The following is a 10,406-nucleotide window of genomic DNA, read 5'->3' as shown; positions in this document are numbered from 1 at the left end:
AACCACCAAAGACACATGGACCAAAGCAAAAAATACCACTGCAGGAGTGCAGTGTTCTGATTCTTATTTGTATATACCAGAGCAGTCTCATTTTCTTTTCATGGTTATTCAATGGCCTATCTTCAGTGGTTTACTGCCTGCTGGGTAACGGCTCCTTTCTAGTCAATTTTAGATTATTTTTCTCCATATTTACTCGTATCTCGTCTCTTCCTTTACAGCCCTTTTAAACCAAAATCAATTTCACTTTTGCCTCAAATAGCCATCCTGGCTGTGCAAGGATAGATTCTTGAAATCCATTCCTGGAATCCAAATTAGAGTTTGCAGTGTATTAACCCTGGTCTTAAACAGAGAAGCACACGCACATTCAGCTCTTCTGAGTTCCTGGCCAAGGCGCATTGCAACCATCCATGATTTAGTTCCCAACTGCTGCATCCGCGCAGAGATCCCAAACAACTCCGGAGCTCATCTTTATGTTTCAAGCACCCTAAGTCTGCATTCCCATCCAACCTAAGCCCATCCCCAGGTGGTCTTCCAGTGCCAACAGCAGCGCTGTACCCAGTCAGCACGTGCGGTGCCATGCCAAGCGCTGTTGTGTAGCAATATTTTACCCAAAACACACTTATTCCCACCCTGCCTTTGCGCTGCTCCGAGCAAGAACTCCATACAGCTTTGTGGTGGCTGGAACTTACCCTGCAGAAAGCAAGCAGGGAAAGAATGATGCCCTTTACTGCTGCACGTCCTTAATTAAGGTTCCGATTCGCAGTCATCTCCCATCAGCTTGCTGACTATCCTCTGCCCTCTGCTACCAGAAGAAGGCAGACCAGATCTCTCTGGGTACACAGGGACCTTTGTCCTGTGACTGCATGGCATTGGTGGCAGCACCCACCCTGCTGCCCCTTTCGTGCCCAAAGTGATACGGGTCACCTGCAGTATGGCAAAAAAGGAGTGGGTTCCAGGAGGGACGAGAGGTCATCCGGCCTGTGGGAGAGCAGAGCAAGAGAAGGAGGAGTGAACACACGCACATACTGCTGGGTAGAAGAGGAATTTACTCTGAAAGGAGGGAGCAATGCCAAGCCTGCCATGCTCTGATGCCCTGTGGTGACATCGCAAAGCCACGTGCTTTCCCAGGAGGTGTATGCTACAAAAGGTCCCGAGTCCACCGTCTCTCGCTGCAACGCCTGAGAGATGAGCAAAACAAAACACAGGCCATGGGGAAGGGGTTGGCACGGAGGCGTGTGCGTGCCCACAGTGCTGCTCGTGCCTTCTGGAGAAGCTGCGTGTCTGTGTCTGTTGCTGAAGCCCAGGGAAGGGTGGGCTGTCATAGAGCGATTCCTACCTGTGTTAGAGCATCAACCACCCTCACGCTCCCTCACCTCTCCCTGCAGTGCCTGTATCCATCCGGCTGTGATGCTTCACAGTATGAGGACGCTCAGGCCAGGGAGAAAGCCGTGCCAGGAGGAGCCATGTTGCAGCAGCCAGGGACATCTGGGCAGACTCTGGAGTAAAGTAAAGCACTGCAGAGCACATGTGGACCTTGGCAGCCCTCAGGGAGTCACTGCTCACAGAAACCAAAAGGGGAGAGGATGTAGACAGTTTGGAAACACCTGCAGAAGTGAGGGAGTCTGAGGAACTGGAAGTGAGGTCTTCTCCTTGAGAAAAGGTTTCCGTGACGGCTCACAGACCATAATGGTGGGGAAAAGCAGGCCACGAGACAGTAGTAAGGAAATATACCTGCCAGAAGAGCATATGTGGTACCTTCACAGGAGCTCTGCAGTTCAATGTTGTTATCCTTTCTTTCCTCACTAGTCTGTGAGGAGAAGGGACCATAACACACCCATCTGCAGCAGTAGCTCCTGCACATGCAACCATCACTGTGTTGCAGAGAGGCTCCTCTGTTAGTTGCTGCCAGGGCCCATTCCTCCTCCTGGAAGCACCATGAGAGGAGGGATTGTGGGTGCCCCGTGCTCCCATAAAGTGGGCAGATTTTTGTGTCAACAAGAAAAGTCAAATTTATCCCTAAAAAAAGCCCAACAGAAACATTAATAAAGACTAGTTCACACCCAAGGCAGCACTTCCCAAACATAATCTGTCTCAACTCTTACCTTTCATATTTATGGCTCTCTCGGTACAAGGTAGTAGATATACACTGATGCATTCTTTAACTTACCCAAGGCCTCTCACTGCTGATGTAGGACATTTGAGTGAGTTGCATTCCCATAAAAGAGCAGTGCTTTCTTGGAGGGTGCAAGTCTTTAGATGAAGCAGGAAAAAAACCTGGGTTGTAGATCCTAATAATTAGGAGCTCCTGGATGTCTCAGTGCTGGAGTTCCTTCCAAAGGAAGTTAAAATAAATAACCAGCTGGTGAGGGAAAACAACACTGTTGTAATGAAAGATGAAAGAGAGAGTGTAGACACCAAAGCCAATGCAGAGAGAAATAAGGCAGATTTCAGATAAAGGATAGGGAAAGAGAGAGAGAGGGAAGAGAGCCAAATCTTCAGAGGTTCACAAAAGGTAGTAGCAGAAATATTCTTCATGTATATGCAGGTAAATCCTATTTTTTCCCTCCCTCAGCAATTTAATGTAATAAATTAGGGGAAATGGCTGATGAAGTTTAAAAGTGCAGATATTTAATATCCCCAAGTTCTTTTTCCTGGCTAGGCATAAAGCTGTCTGAAGAGGTGAACTAGTTTAAAGGTGAGGAAAGATTTAATGCTGACTTTCCATCTAAGCACATTACCTACCACCAGGCCAGCCTGACAGCCCGTAAAACCCAAGAGCTCCTTTTGGGACTCTGTTTTCTCCCATTTGGGTGAGAGAGCAGGAGCAGCTCAAAAGTGTCCTTAGAGGCTGCAGTGCATTAGTATGGGTGGGGGGTGATGCTACAAGAATACTGTGGATGCGTGGGAATCCCCGAAACTTACCCTGAGAGCAGCCAGTCTTAAGGAAAATCCCTGTCATCCATTCAAACCGGGGGCAATGGGAGAGTCCCCAGATGGCTGAGCCGATGTCTCCCTGGGATGGTGTTTCCTAAACTTTTTAAACGCACCTCTTCACTCGCCTTTTTTTGCTTCATCTATCTTTATGTGATCTCCTGAAGTGCTCACACCATGGCTAGACGTTCAAAATCAGATTTCGTGTAGACTGAACACATTCCTTAACCTGACCAAATCAGGATAATTTCATTTTATTACTTAAGCTTTCTAGATTTTTTTATTTATTTTTGTAACAAAAGTTTTAAAATAATCTGTGGAAAGTGCTTTGCAGAAGAGAAAAGCATAAGGAAAAACTCTTTTCTTAGAAGTATGATGCAGTAATAAATTTGTGTGTATAAAACTGGAGAGATATCTCTCTAAGGGGTTGTTCTGTGCTTGTTTAGACAATATCTTTTGAGGCAGCCAGCAGGTTTTCATTAAAAAAGAAGTATGATGTGAAGAGATAAGCCCAGGTTAGTGGTGCTCAGGTGGGTGCCTGTTTGTTTAAGCATCTTTTCATGTTATAGCTCCTTGGAGAGGAAGAGGGGTCATATTTAAGAATAAGAACAACTATTTGAGTGTAGTGCCCAGTATGAGAAAAAAATCCTATGCAAAAGCTTTAAATCTGACTTCTCTGTAGGAGTTCTTTTTTGAATGGCTGGATGTCATCTTACACCTGAAGAAAGGACAAAGAAAATAGAAAAGAACAACAAAAAAAAGGAGAAAATTAGAAGTTAGAGAGGGAAATTGTGTAGATGAAGGAGAAAAAAGAACAGGAGAAAAAATAACAGAAACACATTTTAAATAGGAAAAAAAAAATAAAAGGAGGCAGAAAATGGGCAAAAGAGGAGAAAAGGAAGATCAGCTTCCCAGGATGAGGAGGGAGGTGGCCAATATCTTTATGAGGCCAGCCCATCACCATCAAACATCTTGGAGATCGGGGAGATTTCCCAATGACTGGAAAAAGTCAAGTGTCACACTCACCTTCAAGATGATCAGGAAGGACGATCCAGGGACAGACAGCTCAGTCAGCCAACCTCTGTCCCTGGGAAGGCTGCGAAGCAAATCCCAGCACGTGAATAATAAGATGATTAGAAGCAGACAGCACGGACTTACCAAAGCCTGACCATGTCTATGGCTGCTGCTTACAATTCAGTGACCGGCTTCTGTGGATATAGAGCCTGGTTGATGCTGTTTCCTTGACTGTAACAAAGCTTTCAAAATGGTCCTCTGCAGCAGCCTTACAGCAACACTGGTGAGATATGGCCTCGATAAGCAGAGTGTAAGTTGAATGGGAAATTGTCTGGGCCACTGTGCTCAAAGGAGTAAGATACTTGGTCCAAAACTGAGCTGCTGATCCATTACTAGTGGTAGCACAGTCCCTCCAGGAGGGCAGGGCTGCCGTTCAGAGGGACCTCTGGATCTCTCAGGCTGGAGAAATAGTTTATCAGGAACCACATGAAATTCAACAAAAGCAAATTCAGGTCCCACACCTGGACAGGGGTAACCCCATGCACTAGCACAGGCTGGGGCGGACTCTCTGGGGAGCAGCTCTGCAGAAAAGGCCCTGGGGGCCCTGGTGGACAAACTGACCATGAGCCAGCAGTGCATTCTTGCAGCAAAGGTGGCCAACAGACTCCTGGGCTGCGTTAGGAAGAGCCTTGCCAGCAGGTGGGCTCCTTCCCATCTGTACAATACCTTCGAGACCACACTTGGTTACTGTGTCCAGTTTTGGTCTCCTCATTGCAAGAAAAACATAGCTGTACCTACCAAGTCCAATGCAGGGCTACCAAGATGGTCAGGGGGCTAGAGCACCTGAGGCTGAGTGAGCCATGTCTGTGCAGCCTGGAGAAGAGAAAGCTCAGGGGTGACTTTGGTGCTGGCTGCAACTACCTGGTCAGAGGACACAGAGAAGACAGAGCCAGACTCTTCTCAGAGGTGCATGGCGACAGGATGAGAGGCAATGGACAAAGTTGTGACATGGGAAGTTCTGCTTAGATGTAAGGAAGCAAAATACCACTATGAGGGTGGTTGGATACTGCGGCAGGTTGCCCAGAGATGTTGGAGACTCTCTGTCCTTAGAGAAATTCAAAAACCAGTTTGGCAGCCTGACCTAGTTGGACCTGCCCTTCTAGCTGGTAGGTGAAGAGAGACATTTAGAGATGTTTAGATGTGGTGTTGGGGGATATGGTGTAGGGGAGAACTTTGTAGAGTAGGGTAGATGGTTGGACTCGATGATCCCAAGGGTCTCTTCCAACCTAGACAATTCTATTATTCTATGATTCTATGACATTTCAGAATGGAAGTGGCAGACGACAGGAAGACAAGAGGCAGAAAAAAGGCACGTGTAAAGTGAAGGAGCAACAGAATATAGAAAAGGAGAAGAAAGACAGAAAAAAGAAACAAACACATTTAAAAAAGCCAGGTGGAAAATGACAGGAGGTAGCACAGATACCCAAAAATGGACATAGTGACATTTCAGAGCAACAAAGCAGGAGGAAATTTCCCTGAAAATGACTGACTGCAAGTGAAGGGTCTCTGTTGCTCTGCAGACCATTATAAAAGGAAAATGAGGGCAAGAAAAGCAGCCTAAAGCAAAACCTAGATTTGCAGATGCCAGAATGTGGATCAGGACAAATAGACAATAAATCTAAATTGTTTGGTCCTCTTCCTTTCTTCTGGAAACATAGCAACTTCTGTCAGCTGAAACGGCACCCCAAAGGCAAACGCAAACAGCAAGCACCTCTGAGAGAGCACAACTAATGAAGCTGTGTTTCCCATTCAGTCACATAATTCCTATTCCTTTCTCTTCCCATATGTTCCTTCTAACCCCCCTCATACCACCTAACGTCCCTCACAGCACCCTTCGCTCCCTCCTCTTTCCTGCTATTCTTCTAGCCTTTCCTTCCTTCCTGGGCTGGAAACCACATCTTTGGGGGTGCTTTGAGCTGGGCTGTACAGCTAATGTATCAGTGGCTAATGACTAGTAGCAAAATGTAAGCCTTTCCCTCAGTGGTGGCACTCATCTGGACCTATCAGAAGCACTATCATCATGTCATCCCCTGACCCAGCCACCAAAAAATGCAGCAACTTCGTATCCTCTGCACCACACTCCCCCAGTCAAATCGGGCTAAACTGGTAAACGAGTTGACAAATGATGAGGGAATAGCTGGTAAAGTGACAGCAAATGAGGACAGAGGAAAATGCCATGCTTGGACAAGCTTTGTTTCCTTTGGAAATCGGACTTAAACCCACTCAGTGTTGAACGCGCTTCCTTCTCTCTGAGAAATTCTCATTTAGGCAGGATCTGGTGGACGATGCAGGAATCCCAGGCTCCATGTTTTACCCAGGACATCACACCATTTCCCAGCAAAGCCATGCAGCCCTCAAGATGTGCACACAGCACCTGGTGCACAACCAAGACACCCTATTTGGTTTGCAGGTCACACGTGTCCTCATTAACTTCTCTCCTACTGGAGTCGCGTTATACAGATGCCATTCAGTACCTGGTGCTCTTCTTTTGTACCTTAAAGGTGATAGTCTTCAAAAGGTCTTGGCTCTTGCTTTGTTAGGAGGACCTAGGTTTCCGTTCCTGTGCCCGGCAGATTTTTGGCCTCAGTTGCTGAGAGCCAAGTGTCGGCTCTCGTGCCCCCAAGCGCATCGTATGCAGCCCAGTGCTGTTCTTGTCCAGAAGAGGAGAGTTCTGAATAACTAGAGAGTAAAATACTATTGTAAAATATTGGGCGTCCACACATGGTTAATAAATAATGTTTTAAAGGGTGATTTTTACTGTATATTTGAAAAGCACCACATATCTATAATAGTAATGGTTCTGAGAAAGGTTAAATGTGCCACTGCTAAAGAAAATGTATTACAAACCTGATATTGCCGGAAGGGCAAGTGCTTTTTCCAAGAAACCAAAAACAAACTAAGGTCTTGAAAAATGACAGGCAGGAGCAGGGCTCTCACAGCTTTGTCCCTAGGTGGCACAAATAAATTTGAAGAGAAACGGAGTTATTGTTTCAGATGCGGATGCACAACGGCAGGCTGGGTTGGCCGGTTCTCAGGCCATCACAGCAGCGGTAGCAGCTCCATTTAAATATGCCTAAGCCAAGCTCTGCTGTTAAATGACCAAATGGAAGACTGAGTTGCCACTACTTAGGCAGGCCGCTTTTTTGCATGTCTCAGAGTTACGGTTCCATTAGGATTAAAAAAAATGTAAACAAGTCTTCAAACAAAATGCTCAAACACCTTATTCACCACTTTGCTACCAACAATGAAGTCAAAGCTGATGCTGTAGAGCAATTTAACAGCACTTTAAAAGTTAGGATGCAGAAGTATTTTACAACCCACAGTACTGCTTGCCACATGGGTGTGTTAGCAGGGTTTACCTACCAGACCTAACTGAAGCTCTCCCAGAAATGTACACAGCAGCCTTGAGGGCATGATTACCTGGTACTCCCGGAAGACTTGGGAAACTATTGATGGGAAGTTGGTTGTTTGTTTGTTTTTAAAAAAAGAGGTGCTTTGTCTTTTTAAGAAAAGGGACCATCTGAAAGCATCTAAATCCAAACAAACCATCGAGTAAGTTTATGGATGGTTGTTCACTGATGACATTTTCACAGTGACTGAAAGCATGAACCTGTCACAGAGAATCACTTATCAAACAAAAGACTACAAAGGTGGGGTGATTCGTCGTTATTTTTACTCTGAAGAAATACAAAGCACTCATGCCAAACAGCATGTTTGCTGGACTGAAAGAGTTGTACCTCTAGAAACAGAAAGGGGATAAGGCAGTGGTTATTGCTGAGTTGATTGGAATGGCTTCCTAAATCCCACACATGGGAGGGTATTTCCCATGCCTGCAAATCTCAGATGTGATACTTTCCAGAATGAATATGAAACAGGGAGGTTTCCATCAGTCTTCCCAGCAAAGTCAGCACCTGGGTATTCCAACAAAATGTCAAATCTGCCTTTCCAGTACAGTTAGTTACACCCTTGGATCTCCTGGGAAGCAAGTGTAATGGAAACACACCAGCCTTATGGCTGGAAAACACAATTTTTTGAAATCTCTTATATGGATAAGAAATAGTCATGGCTTTTGTTTAGTCCTCCAGGGGTTACTTCTCCAACGTTTAACATGGCAGTCCATAATTTCTGAGCTCATCATCTGATGAATGATGTGCTTGGAGACAAACTAAACTGAAAGCTTTGGATAGCACTTGGGCATTTTTCATCACATGTCATCCCATGGAAACCACTGCATTGCAAAATCCTTTGTATTCCCTTTTCTGCAGATGTTTCCAAAGGATTCAACCTTTTGAAGCCATAAACAGGCACTGCAGAATACCAGTGTCTGAGGGGCCATCTGCATTGGATACTTATCCAGGACAAAACAGCCAACAAATTTGTTACCACTTCTTATGACTATCCACATTACATTCATGTAAGTAAACATCCTATTGGCACCACTTCACTGCAATGATTTCAGATCAGAACCGAGATATTTAATTTTTCTTTTGGCAAGGTCATGATTCAACTGTATCCCCACAAACCTCCGCAGAAATTAAAAACAAAACAAAACAAAACACCTCGGACCAACAAGAATCAAGATGGTGAAAATTATGGTGATCCTAAACAATTGTGTAGCCTGGATGTATCCTCAGTATGTAGGACTTTCTGTGACCTATGGAAGCAGAGTTATTGTCCTTTGACAAACTGCAGTTTGGGGAGCAGGAGAGGTAGAGACTACTAACTGCCATATTAAAACGGCCATATAAAATATTGCCAAAGGTATTATAGGTTACATCTTCAAAACTGTTTTCAATAGTGGGGTGAACTTGCTATACGGAGAATTTCAAAAAGTCTTATAAGAAATGCATCTTACCACAATACACAGGTTACTTCTAAGTCTCTCAGAAGAGAAGCTGTGAAACATCTAGTCTGCTGTAGATGAAAAACTTAGAAGAAACTGGGAAGAAAGACGGAGAGCTCTCCTGAGGGTGAAAGAGATGGTTAAAGATGGCTTTTCTCACTGTTGGTCTAAAGAGTGTACTAAATCTAAAGCAGATCTGTTCCAAATAACTCCCACACAGACCAGGAGAGAGAAAAAAAACTACTCATTGAAGTGCCAGTAATCAAAAAGACAGCAAAATTTAACTTTAGTCCAGTATACGTCCCATTATTTCACCAGCTGTTTTAAGAGAATAACTTTTATTACTCATGCTTTTTACGAGGGTCTTTTTTTTTAGCAGCCTTGTCAAAAGCGTGTTTTCTTTTAAGATGCTGAAGGCTGTTTTTGAAATGGCTGCTACTAAATTGTCTAAGGCAGAACAGAATATAGCTTTCTTCTGCCGGGGGGGTGAGCAGCCCCCTTTAAGAGGGTCATATTTCTCTTAATGCAGCGTGGACAGGCTTGCTTTCAACAGGAGGAGACTTTAAAAAGCGTTTGTTGCTATATCATCTCATTTTATACTCAGAGATTGCTTTTCAGAAGGTATAAACCAGTAGGCAATGTAGAAGGTAAAGTCTAAAACTCTGGGGTGTAAAAGCATTTAACTCCAATACTGGATATTTGCAAGGTTTGCTGTTAGCGTCCTCAAAAGCTTCTGGAAGGAACAGAATGACGCGGGTTATATTCCCATGAAGAGTGACCCTTCTAGCCCAAAAAATGTTATATCAAGGGAACAGCTATGACATAGATTACAAAAGTGGACTCTAGTAAAGGCTGTGACGTGTTTCCAAGCGATGTTATCAGTGCATTGCATAGTAAGATCTCAAGATCTGAGGAAAACAGCCAGTTTGAAAGAGTTCATCGTAATCTCCCACACCAGCTGGGTTGGAAGCTTTGTCCTTTGGCCAAATTCCCCGCCCAGATGGGAAGCAATGGGGCTGTTTGTCACTCGGCAGGCTCCATCCCTGTCCTTCAGCTCCATAAATGCACATCAACTCACGTATGGAAACCAACAGTAAACGCATTTTCTTTTCCTTCATCTGTGCAATACATGGGACAACACACAGCTTCTAAGATGTGTTTTGTTTTTTTCTTTTTCCTCTCCAGCTAGAGGCCAGTCCCCAGCAACAAACCCCAGGGATGATAGTGGGACCAATACCGTTTAACATATTTATTAATGACCTGGACAGGGAGGCAGACGGCACCCTCAGAGTCTCCAAAATTGAGAGGAGTGGTTGATATGCCAAAGGGTCATGCTGCCATCCAGAGAGACCTTGACAAGCTGGAGAAATGGGCTGACAGGAACCTCATGAAGTTCAACAAGGAGAAGTTCAAAGTCATGCACCTGGGAAGGCTCAACCTCATGCACCAATATAGTCTGGAGAAGGGAAGACTCACTGCGCCCTTATCCATGTGTATAAATACCTGATAGGAGAGAGTAAAGAAGACAGAGCCAGGCACTTTATGGTGGTGCCCAGTG

This window comes from Vanellus vanellus (genome assembly GCF_965231255.1).
Source record: "Vanellus vanellus genome assembly, chromosome: 1".
Lineage (NCBI taxonomy): Eukaryota > Metazoa > Chordata > Aves > Charadriiformes > Charadriidae > Vanellus > Vanellus vanellus.
This window is presented reverse-complemented; position numbering follows the sequence as displayed.